Below are 14,544 nucleotides of genomic sequence, written 5' to 3'. Positions count from 1 at the left end.
CTCTTTTTGTATTTTATTTCTGGATACAGGGCATCAGGTGATCAGTAATAGAAGAGGAATCAGTTGGGTCAGTTGCTCTTAAGATTTAGAGGGCATTAAAATGATTTGCAGGGCTTTCTAAAACAAAGATTGCTGGACTACATATCAGAGTTTCTTATTTATTTATTTATTTCAGTGGAGCAATCATAGCTCACTCTAGCCTTGACCTCCTGGGCTCAAGCGATCCTTCTACCTCAGCCTCCTAAGTAGCTGGAACTACAGGCATGTGCCACCATGCCTGGCTAACTGTTTTACTTTTATTTTTTGTACAGAAAGGGTCTCGCTATGTTGCCCAGGATGGTCTTAATCACTCCTAGGCTCAAGTGATCCTCTCACCTCAACCTCTCAAAGTGCTGGGATTATAGGTGTGAGCCACTACACCCAGCTATCACCCCAGAGTTTCTGATTCAATAGACCTTGGCTGGAACCCAATAGTTTACATTTCTAGTAAATCTTCAGGTGATACTGCTGCTACTTATTTTGATCTAGGGACCACATTTTGAGAATTACTGGGTTAGTTTATGTTGCGGTGACAAGCTCCAAATCTCAGTGATTTAACAAAAGCTTATTTCTTGTTCATGCCATGTGTCTATCATGCACTGGCTGCGTGTTCTGGTCCACAATGTTGATTTCCTCACTCTGGGACCCAGCTGTATGGAGCAGCCACTATCTTGAGCATTCTGGGCACTGAGGCAGAGGGAAAGGAGAGATGTGGTCAAGGACACCCTGGCTCTTAAAGCTTCCCCCTGGAAGTGACATATGTCACTTTTACTCAATTTCATTGGTCAAAGGAAATCATGTAGCCACACACAGCTTCTTGAGGAGCAGGTAGATACACTCTTACCATTTGGTTAGAAGGGGAGAGAGCCAGAGGATTTGGGAACTGCTCTAATGACCATACAGAAAGAAGCTGAAACTAAAACTGGAACACAGAAGAAAACAGCATGCAGAGGCCATGAGATAATAGGAAGCACGAATTGAGCAAAATTCTTGTTGGCTGTTTGGCAGTGGCAGGAGTAATAGAAGATGAGGTGCAGATGAAGAGGGTCATATAAAGTAGCTGTGTGAATATGTGTGGGTGTGGCAGGGGGCATTGACCAGGCTGTGCTGCTCAGGATTCAGAAGATGCTGCTGAAGCTGCTTTTGGTACTGGACCACATCAAAGGTTGTTGGCATTATATTCTGGTCGACATGGGATGCATTAATATGCCTGTTCCATGCTCCTATGAGAGTCCCAAGATCCTTATTTCCACAGACAGCTGGAAGCTCATGAAGGCTTCACCTATGAGGTCTCATCACATTACCAAGTCACCACCAACAGAGGCTACCCCAACATTTAAATGTAATTTCTAAGAAACTTCAACTTGTATTTCCTAAACACCATTTAGGGGACACATAGACCAAAATAAAACATCTTAAAATTTCCTTAAATGCATATTTTTCCCCACATGCAACCTCACATTCCCAATCCTTCCCCAGCCCCAGCCTTTGGATTTTTAGTTTTTATCCTCCTTTCCCTTTTCTCCAAGTTTTGGAGTTTTAAATCCCAAAAGTCTGACTTAGAAAGACAGGGGTAGGAACTGGACTGAGCAGGCCTAGTCAGAATCCTCTTCGGTGGGCAGGGAGAGGGGACTGTCTGGGGATACACCTAGGTTAACAATGTGACCCATCGTGGCCTTACAGCAAACCCCCGTTACTTTAGGTACCTGAGAGACACTGAGTTCCTTGTAATCGACAGAACACAAACAACCCAGAAATGGACTTTGATGGCATGAGGGAATTAATTCTAAGGTGAAAAGTGCATATGTGTGCCCATGTGTGCGTGTGTGCGGCTTAAATATTCTGACATAAACAATAAAAAGGAAAATCTTGAATTTCCATCATTGCTCAACTGTCAGTCATTTACATTTGAGCTCGCACGTGTCTAAAGCATCACCACTGTGTAGAATCTAATCTAGTTGCTTTCCTCCACTATTTGCGTGTTTTACATGTGAGTTCATCCTGATTCTTTCTCTTCACTACTTTCTTTGATTCACTAAGTGATTGATTGAGCTTGAACTCTGCATTTTACTCATCTCCTGGGATCTCTTTGATGGATACTTCTGGGGGCAGATAGTGTTTCTTTTGGACTTGAAAAAGAACTATTCCTTCTCTGCACCCCATGCTTAGCAGGCAGACACTGACTCTGGCTCTCTTCTGGCCTCAGCTCCTCCCGCTAGGGCAGGGGAGTCCCAGAGGCCAAGAAGACATGACCACTTGTAACCATCTCTCTCACCATTTAGACCATGGCCCTAGAATTCCCAGTGGCTCTGAGTCTGCTTCCAGGTTCTATGTGGGTCTCTGGGTCCATCCTCCCAAGGACGGAATATGCCACTGCACACATACTCCTAGGACCAAAGGGTGACCAAGGAGTGGCTGTTTGTGGGTGTGTAGATGGAGCCTGGACATGTGGACTGGGATTTTCTAGTAGACTATAAATTGTCCAGTGGGTATTGCTATCTGGGAACTAAAATTACCAACACAAACATTTGAGTGTTTCTTCTGATATAAATCTAAAGCTTAGCTTTTATTTCTCTGTTGTAGTTTAGATACGATGCTTTCAGTGTACATGAGAGTTGCAAATTATTTTGTGGTATATAAAACAAAACAGTTGTAGTACATATAAATGCCAAAAGCTAAGGTCATATTACATTAAATTTTTTTAATACTTTAAGTTCTGGGATACATGTGCAGAACATGCAGGTTTGTTACACAGGTATATATGTGCCATGGTGGTTTGCTGCACCCATCAACCCGTCATCTACATTAGATATTTCTTCTAATGCTATCCCTCCCCTTGACCCCCACGCCCCAACAGGCCTTGGTGTGTGATGTTTCCCTCCCTATGCCCATATGTTCTCATTAAGAACACTTATGAGTGAGAACATGTGGTGTTTGGTTTTCTGTTCCTGTGTTAGTTTGCTGAGAATGATGGTTTCCAGCCTCATCTGTGTCCCTGCAAAGGATGTGAACTCATTTCTTTTTATGGCTGCATAGTATTCCACGGTGTATATGTGCCACATTTTCTTTATCCAGTGTAACATTGATGAGCATTTGGGTTTTTTTTTTTTCCAAGACAAGGTCTCACTGTGTCACCCAGGCTGGAGTGCGGTGGTGCATCTCAGCTCACTGTAACCTCTGCCTTGTGGGTTCAAGTGATTCTCCTGCCTCAGCCTCCCTAGTAATTGGAATTACAGGTGCCCACCACTGCTCTGGGCTAATTTTTATATTTTTAGTAGAGATTGGGTTTCACCATGTTGGCCAGGCTGGTCTCAAACTCCTAACCTCAGGTGATCTGCCCACCTTGGCCTCCTAAAGTACTGGGATTACAGGCATGAGCCACCACACCCAGCCTCAACTGGGATTTTGAAGCCTATTTTGGCTTGAAGGGAAACTGGAGATGGGAAGAGAAGCCACATGGTTCATGGGCCAAGGGCCAGAGATCTCAACAATATCATGTTTGGGCTCAGAGCTTTTAGGAACCCAAGAATTTTAATTTCACTCTTAGCATTCCACATAGTTCTGAAGGTATATTTGTTAAGGTAGGTGGATAGAATATATTTTACTTGACAGCTTGAGATATAACTTCTAAATATTCACAAATATGGTACATGGATCTCCAATTATATTATTGCCCCATACCTTGTAGATATTAGGGTCCAGCCTGGAGGGCAGGTGGAGAACTCAGGAGGCTTGGATCTGGATCCTAGATGGGAAAGTAAGGAAGAACCTGCTAATTTCATTTTATGGTGCAAACACTGATGAGACTGCTTGTACTATGTCATTTTATAGATTTTTTAAAAAACAATGGTTTGTCCCCAAATTAAGTTTCCAAAGCTGCACAGAAGAGCATAGCAAAAATAGAATAAATGCTCATATTTTGCTTAGCCAGCTTGGCTCCCATTTTAGTCAGTAAACAATGTGTATGTGATATGCTATGTTGTAAAAAAAAAATTTTTTTTTGAGACAGGGTCTCACTCTGTCACCCAGTGCAGTGGTGTGATCTCAGGTCACTGCAGCCTCTATCTCTCAGGCTCAAACCATCCTCCCACCTCAGCATCCCAAGTAGCTGGTACTACAGGCACATGCCACCACACTCAACTAATTTTGTTTATTTTTTGTAGAGATGAGGTCGCACTATCGAGAGGTGAAGCCAGCTGGGCTTCTGAGTCAGGTGGGGACTTGGAGAACTTTTCTGTCTAGCTAAATCAGCACTCTGTGTCTAGCTAAAGATTTGTAAATGCACCAATCAGCACTCTGTAAAAACGGACCAATCAGCAGGACGTGGGTGGGGCCAAATAAGGGAATAAAAGCTGGCCACTCGAGTCAGCAGCGGCAACCCACTCGGGTCCACTTCCATGCTGTGGAAGCTCTGTTCTTTCGCTCTTTGCAATAAATCTTGCTGCTGCTCACTCTTTGGGTCCGCACTACCTTTATGAGCTGTAACACTCATCGCGAAGGTCTGCAGCTTCCCTCCTGAAGCCAGCGAGATCATGAACCCACCAGGAGGAACAAACAACTCCAGATGTGCCACCTTTAAGAGCTGTAACACTCACTGCGAAGGTCTGCATCTTCATTCCTGAAGTCAGCAAGACTACAAACCCACCAGAAGGAAGAAACTCCAGACACATCTGAACATCTGAAGTAACAAACTCCAGACACACCATCTTTAAGAACTGTAACACTCACCACGAGGGTCCACGGCTTTATTCTTGAAGTCAGCAAGACCAAGAACCCACCAGAAGGAACAAATGCCGGACACATTTTGGCACCCAACGTGGGGCACATTTTGATGACCACAAAGGGACCATCGACTATCGCCAAGTGGTGAGTACCATTGGACCCCTTTCTCTTGCTATTCTGTCCTATTTTTCCTTAGAATTTGGGGGCTAAATACCAGGCACCAGTCGGCCAGTTAAAAGCAACTAGTGCAGCCACCGGACTAAAGACATGGGTGTCAGGCTTTCTGGGAAAGGACTGTCTAACAACCCCCAACTCTTTGGAGTTGGGAGCATCGGTTTGCCTGGAACCAGCTTCAACTTTTCTTGTACTTCTGGGCTGAGACGAGGGTCGACAGAGAGGAAAGCCATTCAGCTCCAGGATCCTGACAACAAGTTGGTTGACCCTGCGGCCATGAATGGAACTCTCAAAGTCATGTCGCCCAAGCGAGACTCGCCTATCCATCCTGTCTATCCTGACCCTTGCCTCTTGGGTTCTAATACCTGTCAGGCAAACTTCCTCTCGCCTCTCTTCTCCAAGGCTAGTCCCACTTCTAAAAACCACTCCCTGTCTCTAGTGCTTTTCTAGTTTCTCCTATAAGAATGATTTCTAGGCCGAGCGCGGTGGCTCACGCTTGTAATCCCAGCACTTTGGGAGGCCGAGGCGGGCGGATCACGAGGTCAGGAGATCGAGACCACGGTGAAACCCCGTCTCTACTAAAGATACAAAAAATTAGCCGGGCGTGGTGGCGGGCGCCTGTAGTCCCAGCTACTCGGAGAGGCTGAGGCAGGAGAATGGCGTGAACCCGGGAGGCGGAGCTTGCAGTGAGCCGAGATTGCGCCACTGCACTCCAGCCTGGGAGACAGAGCGAGACTCCGTCTCAAAAAAAAAAAAAAAAAAAAAAGAATGATTTCTAGTATAAACTCCAGGACTCTGTTACCTTCTTTATGTACCGGGGCCTGCCAATCAGAAAGACATAATTTTTGCCCAAAGCCCCACTGTAGGGGGGACTATCTAGAATTTTAGGATCCCTCCTCAGACAAAATAACAAAATAACAAAAAAAAAACAAAAGCTATTCCTGAAGCTAGGATATGGGGAGCCTCAGAAATTGTATCCTTTCTATTCATATAAGTAAAGACAAAAGACATCACTCTTCCAACTCTGGAGATCCCCCCTCTCCCTCAGGGTATGGCCCTCCACTTCATTTTTGGGGCATAACATCTTTATAGGACAGGGGTAAAGTCCCAATACTAACAGGAGAATGCTTAAGACTCTAACAAGTTTTTGAGAATGTGTTGGTAAGGGCCACTAAATCCGATTTTTCTCGGTCTTCTTTGTGGTCTAAGAGGACAGGCAAGGGTGCAGGTTTTTGAGAATGCGTTGGTAAGGGCCACTAAATCTGGCATTCCTTGGTCCTCATTGTGGTGTAGGAGGAAAACTAGTGTTTCTGCTGCTGCATCAGTGAGCACAACTATTCTGATCAGCAGGGCCCAGGGACTGTTGTGGGTTCTTGGGCAAGAGGTGTTTCTGCTGCTGCATTGGTGAGCGCAACTATTCCGATCAGCAGGGTCCAGGGACCGTTGTGGATTCTTGGGCAGGGGGAGAAACAAACAAACCAAAACTGTGGGCAGTTTTGTCTTTCAGATGGGAAACACTCAGGCATCAACAGGCTCACCTTGAAATGCATCCTAAGCCATTGGGACCAATTTGACCAATTTGACCCACAAACCCTGAAAAAGGGGTGGCTCATTTTTTTCTGCACTATGGCTTTGACCCAATATGCTCTCTCATGGGGAAAAATGGCCACCTAAGGGAAGTATAAATTACAATACTATCCTGCAGCTTGACCTTTTCTGTAAGAGGGAAGGCAAATGAAGTGAAATACCTTATGTCCAAGCTTTCTTTTTCATTGAAGGAGAATACACAACTATGCAAAGATTGCAATCTGCATCCCACAGGAGGACCTTTCAGCTTACCCCCATGTCCTAGCCTCCCTATAGCTCCCCTTCCTATTAATGGTAAGCCTCCTCTAATCTTCCCCACCCGGAAGGAAATAAGCAAAGAAATCTCCAAAGGACCACAAAAAACCGTGGGCTATCGGTTATGTCCCCTTCAAGCTGTAGAGGGAGGGGAATTTGGCCAAACCCGGGTACATGTCCCCTTCTCCCTCTCTGATTTAAAACAGATCAAGGCAGACCTGGGGAAGTTTTCAGCTGATCCTGATAGGTACATAGATGTCCTACAGGGTATAGGGCAAACCTTCGATCTCACTTGGAGAGATGTCATGCTATTGTTAGATCAAACCCTGGCCTTTAATGAAAAGAATGCAGCTTTAGCTGCAGCCCAAGAGTTTGGAGATACCTGGTATTTTAGTCAAGTAAATGATAGAATGACAGCCGAAGAAAGGGACAGATTCCCCACTGGTCAGCAAACTGTTTCCAGTGTGGATCCCCACTGGGACCTCAACTCAGATCATGGAGACTGGAGTCATAAACATCTGTTGACCTGTGTTCTAGAAGGACTAAGGAGAGTTAGGAAGGAGCCCATGAATTATTCAGTGAAGTCCACCATAACTCAGGGAAAGGAAGAAAATCCTTCTGCCTTCCTCGAGCAGCTATGGGAGGCCTTAAGAAAATATATTCCCCTGTCACCCGACTCACTCGAAGGTCACTTGATCCTAAAAGATAAGTTTATTCCCCAATCAGCTGCAGATATCAGGAGAAAGCTCCAAAAGCCAGCCCTGGGCCCTGAACAAAATCTGGAGGCATTATTAAACCTGGCAACCTTGGTGTTCTATAACAGGGACCAAGAGGAACATGCCCAAAATGAAAAGTGAGATCAGAGAAAGGCCACAGCCTTAGTCATGGCCCTCAGACAAATAAACCTTGGTGGTTCAAAGAGGACAAAAAATGGAGCAGGCCAATCACCCGGTAGGGCTTGTTACCAGTGTGGTTTATGAGGACACTTTAAAAAAGATTGTCCTATGAGAAACAAGCTGCCCCCTCACCCATGTCCACTATGCCAAGGCAATCACTGGAAGGCACACTGCCCCAGAAGACAAAGGTTCTTTGGGCCAGAAGCCCCCAACCAGATGATCCAACAACAGGACTGAGGGTGCCCAGGGCAAGCGCCAGCTCATGTCATCACTCTCACTGAGCCATGGATATGTATAACCATTGAGGGCCAGGAAATTGACTTCCTCCTGGACACTGGCATGGTTTTCTCAGTGTTAATCTCTTGTCCTGGACAGCTGTCCTCAAGGTCCATTACCATCTGAGGAATCCTGGGACAGCCTGTAACCAGGTATTTCTCCCACCTCCTCAGTTGTAATTAGGAGACTTTACTCTTTTCACCTGCCTTTCTTGTTATGCCTGAAAGTCCCACACCCTTATCAGGGAGGGATATATTAGCCAAAGCTGGAGCTATTATCTATGTGAATATGGGGAACAAGTTACCCATTTGTTGTCCCCTACTTGAGGAGGGAATCAACCCTGAAGTCTGGGCATTGGAAGGACAATTTGGAAGGGCAACAAATGCCCACCCAGTCCAAATCAGGCTAAAAGATCCCATCACTTTTCCTCATCAAAGGCAATATCCCTTAACGCCTGAAGCTCATAAAGAATTACAGGATATTGTTAAATATTTAAAAGCTCAAGGCTTAGTAAGGAAATGCAGCAGTTCCTGCAACACCCCAATTCTAGGAGTACAGGAACCAAACGGTCAGTGGAGACTAGTGCAAGATCTTAGACTCATCAATGAGGCAGTAATTCTTCTATATCCAGTTGTACCCAACCCCTGTACTCTGCTCTCTCAAATACCAGAGGAGGCAGAATCGTTCACTGTTTTGGACCTCAAGGATGCCTTCTTCTGTATTCACCTGCACTCTGACTCCCAGTTTCTCTTTGCCTTTGAGGATCCCACAGACCACATGTCCCAACTTACGTGGACAGTCTTGCCCCGAGGGCTTAGGGATAGCCCTCACCTGTTTGGTCAGGCACTGGCCCAAGATCTAGGCCACTTCTCAAGTCCAGGCACTCTGGTCCTTCAGTATGTGGATGATTTACTTTTGGCTACCAGTTCAGAAGCCTCATGCCATCAGGCTACTCTAGATCTCTTGAACTTTCTAGCTAATCAAGAGTACAAGGTGTCTAGGTCGAAGGCCCAGCTTTGCCTACAGCAGGTCAAATATCTAGGCCTGATCTTAGCCAGAGGAACCAGGGCCCTCAGCAAGGAATGAATACAGCCTATACTGGCTTATCCTCACCCTAAGACATTAAAACAGTTTTAGGGATTCCTTGGAATCACTGGCTTTTGCTGACTATGGATCCCTGATAGAGCAAGATAGCTAGGCCCCTATATACTCTAATCAAGGAGAACCAGAGGACAAATAATCATCTAGTAGAATGGGAACCAGGGGCAGAAACAGCCTTCAAAACCTTAAAGAAGGCCCTAGTACAAGCTCCAGCTTTAAGCCTTCCCACAGGACAAAACTTCTCTTTATACATCACAGAGAGAGCAGGAATAACTCTTGGAGTCCTTACTCAGACTCATGGGACAACACCACAACCAGTGGCATACCTAAGTAAGGAAATTGATGTAGTATCAAAAGGCTGGCCTCACTGTTTAAGGGTAGTTGCGGCGGTGGCTGTCTTAGTGTCAGAGGCTATCAAACTAATACAAGGAAAGGATCTCACTGTCTGGACTACTCATGATATAAATGGCATACTAGGTGCCAAAGGAAGTTTATGGCTATCAGGCAACCACCTACTTAGATACCAGGCACTACTCTTTGATGGACCGGTGCTTCAAATATGTACCTGCATGGCCCTCAACCCTGCCACTTTTCTCCCAGAGGATGGGGAATCAATCGAGCATGACTGCCAATAAATTATAGTCCAGATTTAGGCCACCTAAGATGATCTCTTAGAAGTCCCCTTAGCTAATCCTGACTTTAACCTATAAACCGATGGAAGTTCATTTGTGGAGAATGGGATATGAAGGGCAGGTTATGCCATAGTTAGTGATATAACTGTTTTTGAAAGTAAGCCTCTTCCCCCAGGGACCAGCACCCAGTTAGCAGAACTAGCGGCACTTACCCAAGCCTTAGAACTGGGAAAAGGAAAAAGAATAAATGTGTATACAGATAGCAAGTATGCTTATCTAATCCTACATGCCCATGCTGCAATACGGAAAGAAAGGGAGTTCCTAACCTCTGGGGGAACCCTCATTAAATATCACAAAGAACCATGGAATTACTGCACGCAGTGCAAAAACCCAAGGAGGTGGCAGTCTTACACTGCCAAAGCCATCAAAAGGGGAAGGAGAGGGGAGAACAGCAGCATAAGCAGCTGGCAGAGGCAGCATAAAGGAAAGAGAGAAAGAGACAGGATGTCAGAGAAAGAGAGAGGGGGAAGAAACAGAGGCAAAGAGAAGAAGGAAAGAGAGGAAGAGACAGAGAAGAAGGAAAGAGAGGAAGAGACGAAGAAGTCAGAGAGAAAGAGAGAGATAGAAGTAGTAAAGAAAAAACAGTGTACCCTATTCCTTTAAAAGCCAGGGTAAATTTAAAACCCATAATTGATAACTGAAGGTCTTACCTGTAACCCTATAACACTCCAATGCCACCTTGTTGTCAGTGTAAACAAGGGCATAGCCCAAAAGCACTGAGGCCACTGACAACCCATAGCCTTCCTATCAAAAATCCTTAACCCAGCAGGTTTCCTAACGGAGGATCTAAATCTTAATTAATTACCATACAAAGATCTGACCATATCTAGGAGGAACTCCCTTCAGGACAGGACGATAGATGGTTCCTCCTGGGCGATTGAGGAAAAAGACACAATGGGTATTCAGTAAATGATAAGGAAACTCTTCTAGAAGCAGAATTAGGAAAATTGCCTAATAATTGGTCTGCTCAAATGTGCGAGCCAAACCTTAAAGTACTTACAGAATCAGGAAGAAGCCATCTATACCAATTCTAAGTTAATATGGATGGAATGAGGTCTTATTAATAGCAAAGAATAATTGAAATTCCAAACTTACAGGGTTTTCAACAAAAGTAAAGTTTGCTGAAAGTTAACAGTATAAACATATATTATCCTAACTTCTAGTCTTGTGGAAATCAGACCCTATCAGTACCCCTCAAAGCTCAAGTCCATCAGCGCAGAGTCATACAACTAATACCCCTACTTATAGGGTTAGGAATGGCTACTGCCACAGGAACCGGAATAGCCAATTTATCTACTTCATTATCCTACTACCACACACTCTCAAAGGATTTCTCAGACAGTTTGCAAGAAATAATGAAATGTATCCTTACTCTACAGTCCCAAATAGACTCTTTGGCACCAGTGACTCTCCAAAACTGCCGAGGCCTAGACCTTCTCACTGCTGAGAAAGGAAGACTCTGCACCTTCTTAGGGGAAGAGTGTTGTTTTTACACTAACCAGTCAGGGATAGTACAAGATGCCACCTGGCATTTACAGGAAAAGGCTTCTGAAATCAGACAACACCTTTCAAACTCTTATACCAACCTCTGGAGTTGGGCAACATGGCTTCTCTCCTTTCTAGGTCCCGTGGCAGCCATCTTGCTATTACTCGCCTTCACGCCCTGTATTTTTAACCTCCTTGTCAAATTTGTTTCCTCTAGAATTGAGGCCATCAAGCTACAGATGGCTTTACAAATGGAACCCCAAATGAGCTCAACTAACAACTTCTACCAAGGAACCCTGGACTGACTCACTGGCCCTTTCACTGGCCTGAAGAGTTCCCCTCTGGAGGATACTACAATTGCAGGGCCCCTTCTTTGCCCCTATTCAGCAGGAAGTAGCTAGAGTGGTCATCGCCCAATTCCCAACAGCAGTTGGGGTGTCCTGTTTAGAGGGGGTACTGAGAGGTGAAGCCAGCTTGGCTTCTGGGTCGGATGGGGACTTGGAGAACTTTTCTGTCTAGCTAAAGGATTGTAAATAAACCAATCAGCTCTCTGTGTCTAGCTAAAGGTTTGTAAATGCACCAATCAGCATTCTGTAAAAATGCACTGATGAGCGCTCTGTGTCTAGCTAAAAGATTTGTAAATACACCAATCAGCAATCTGTAAAAATGCACCAATCAGCACTCTGTGCCTTGCTAAAGGTTTGTAAACACACTGATCAGCACTCTGTAAAAGTGGACCAATCAGCACTCTGTAAAATGGACCAATCAGCAGGATGTGGGCAGGGCCAAATAAGGGAATAAAAGCTGGCCACCCGAGCCAGCAGCAGCAACCCATTTGGATCCCCTTCCACACTGTGGAAGCTTTGTTCTTTTGCTCTTCACAATAAATCTTGCTGCTGCTCATTCTTTGGGTCTGCACTACCTTCATGAGCTGTAACACTCACTGCAAAGGTCTGCAGCTTCCCTCTTGAAGTCAGTGAGACCACAAACCCCCTGGGAGGAAAGAACAACTCTGGACGCACCGCCTTTATGAGCTGTAACACCTCAAAGGTCTGCAGCTTCACTCCTGAAGCCAGCAAGACCATGAACCCACCAGGAGGAATGAACACCTCCAGACGCACCACGTTTATGAGCTGTAACACTCACCATGAAGGTCTGCAGCTTCACTCCTGAAGCCAGCGAGACCACGAACCCACCAGGAGGAACAAACAACTCCAGATGCACTGCCTTTATGAGCTGTAACACTCACCACGAAGGTCTGCAGCCTCACTCCTGAAGCCAGCAAGACCACAAACCCACCAGGAGGAACAAACAACTCCAGATGCACTGCATTTATGAGATGTAACACTCACTGCGAGGGTCTGCGACTTCATTCTTGAAGTCAGTGAGACCAAGAACCCACTGGAAGGAACAAATTCTGGACACACTATGTTGCCCCAGCTGATCTTGAACTCCTGGGCTCAAGCAATTCTCCCACCTCAGCCTCCCAAAGTGCTGGAATTACAGGAGTGAGCCACTGTGCCCAGCCTTGGTATGTTGTAACATTAAGAGCCCTATGCTAGAAGTTGAAGTGGTTTCTAGGCACTGAACCTGGTGGCCAAGAGCACAGGCTTTAGAGTCAGAGAGAACTATGCTAGAATGCCAACTCCTCTGCTTACATGCTGAGTGACTATAGGGAAGTCACTCAATCTTTCTGAGCTTCAGTTTCTTCATCTATAAATGGAGAATAATGATACCTACCTCATAGGGTTATAGTAAGGACTTAATGAGAAAGACCTGACAATGTCTGGCACATAACATGTGTTCAATAAGGGATAGCTGCTGCCACTACTGCTGTTTGTACTCTTGCTGCTACTGTTATAATTGATTATGCAACCTCAGACCAGTAAGTTACTTAAATTCATTCATTCATTCATTTAGTTAAAAAATCAGATATGAAAAGATGAACATTGAAAAATGTACCTCTCCCACCCCATTTACATCATTCCACACAGCCTTGTCTTCCATAGGTAACTACTTTTTTAAGTTTTTGATGTATCCCTTCAGTATTTCTTTAAGTATAAGAAAATATGAATGTATATTCTTATTTTCTCCTTTTCATACACCAAAGGTAGCACATTATATAAACTACTCTGTACTGTGCTTTTTTTCACTTAACAGTATATTTTGGAGATCTTTCCATATCAGTCTGTAGAGAGCTTCCTCATTCTTCTTCACAGCTGTATGCTATTCCACTGTGAAGTTCACTTCACTATTCCTCTAGAGATAAACAAATGTATTGTTTCCAATATTTTTCTCTAATGAACAAGACTGCTGTGAATGATTTTGAATATGTGCCATTTAATGCAAAGCAGGCGTATCTGTAGCATGGGGGTAAGTGGAGTAAATGCGTTGGTAATTTTTTTTTTTTTTGAGACAGAGTCTCACTCTGTCACCCAGGCTGGAGTGCAGTGGTGTGATCTCGACTCACTGCAACCCCCACCTCCCGGGTTCAAGCAATTCAAGCGTTTAGTTCGGCTCTTTAGTCTCTGTCTATGCCTGATACCACTTGGTCACTAAGTAGATCCTCCATATATATAAAAGTTTTGGGCCAGGCACGGTGGCTCACGCCTGTAATCCCAGCACTTTGGGAGGTCTCGTCAAGAGACCGAGACCATCCTGGCTAACCTGGTGAAACCCTTCTCTACTAAAAATACAAAAATTAGCTGGTCGTGGTGGTGTATGCCTGTAGTCCCAGCTACTTGGGAGCCTGAGGCAGGAGAATTGCTTGAACCTGGGAGGCAGAGGTTGCAGTGAGCTGAGATCATGCCACTGCACTCCAGCCTGAGCGAGACTCCATCTCAAAAAAAAAAAAAAGAAAGTTTTGATATATGAAGGAATGAATGAAATTCTTAGGAAACATATAAAGTGTTATGTTGAAAAACCATTTTTTTAGAAACGAAGTCGTTGCCCATGCCTATGTCCTGAATGGTATTGCCTAGGTTTTCTTGTAGGATTTTAATGGTTTTAGGTCTAACATTTAAGTCTTTAATCCATCTTGAATTAATTTTTTTATAAGGTGTAAGGAAGGGATCCAGTTTCAGCTTTCTACATATGGCTAGCCAGTTTTCCCGGCACCATTTATTAAATAGGGAATCCTTTCCCCATTTCTTGTTTTTGTCAGGTTTGTCAAAGATCAGATAGTTGTAGATATGCAGCATTATTTCTGAGGGCTCTGTTCTGTTCCATTGATCTATGTCTCTGTTGTGGTACCAGTACCATGCTGTTTTGGTTACTGTAGCCTTGTAGTATAGTTTGAAGTCAGGTAGCGTGATGCC

Source organism: Symphalangus syndactylus, chromosome 22 (genome assembly GCF_028878055.3).
Source record: "Symphalangus syndactylus isolate Jambi chromosome 22, NHGRI_mSymSyn1-v2.1_pri, whole genome shotgun sequence".
Taxonomy (NCBI): Eukaryota; Metazoa; Chordata; class Mammalia; order Primates; family Hylobatidae; genus Symphalangus; species Symphalangus syndactylus.
This window is presented reverse-complemented; position numbering follows the sequence as displayed.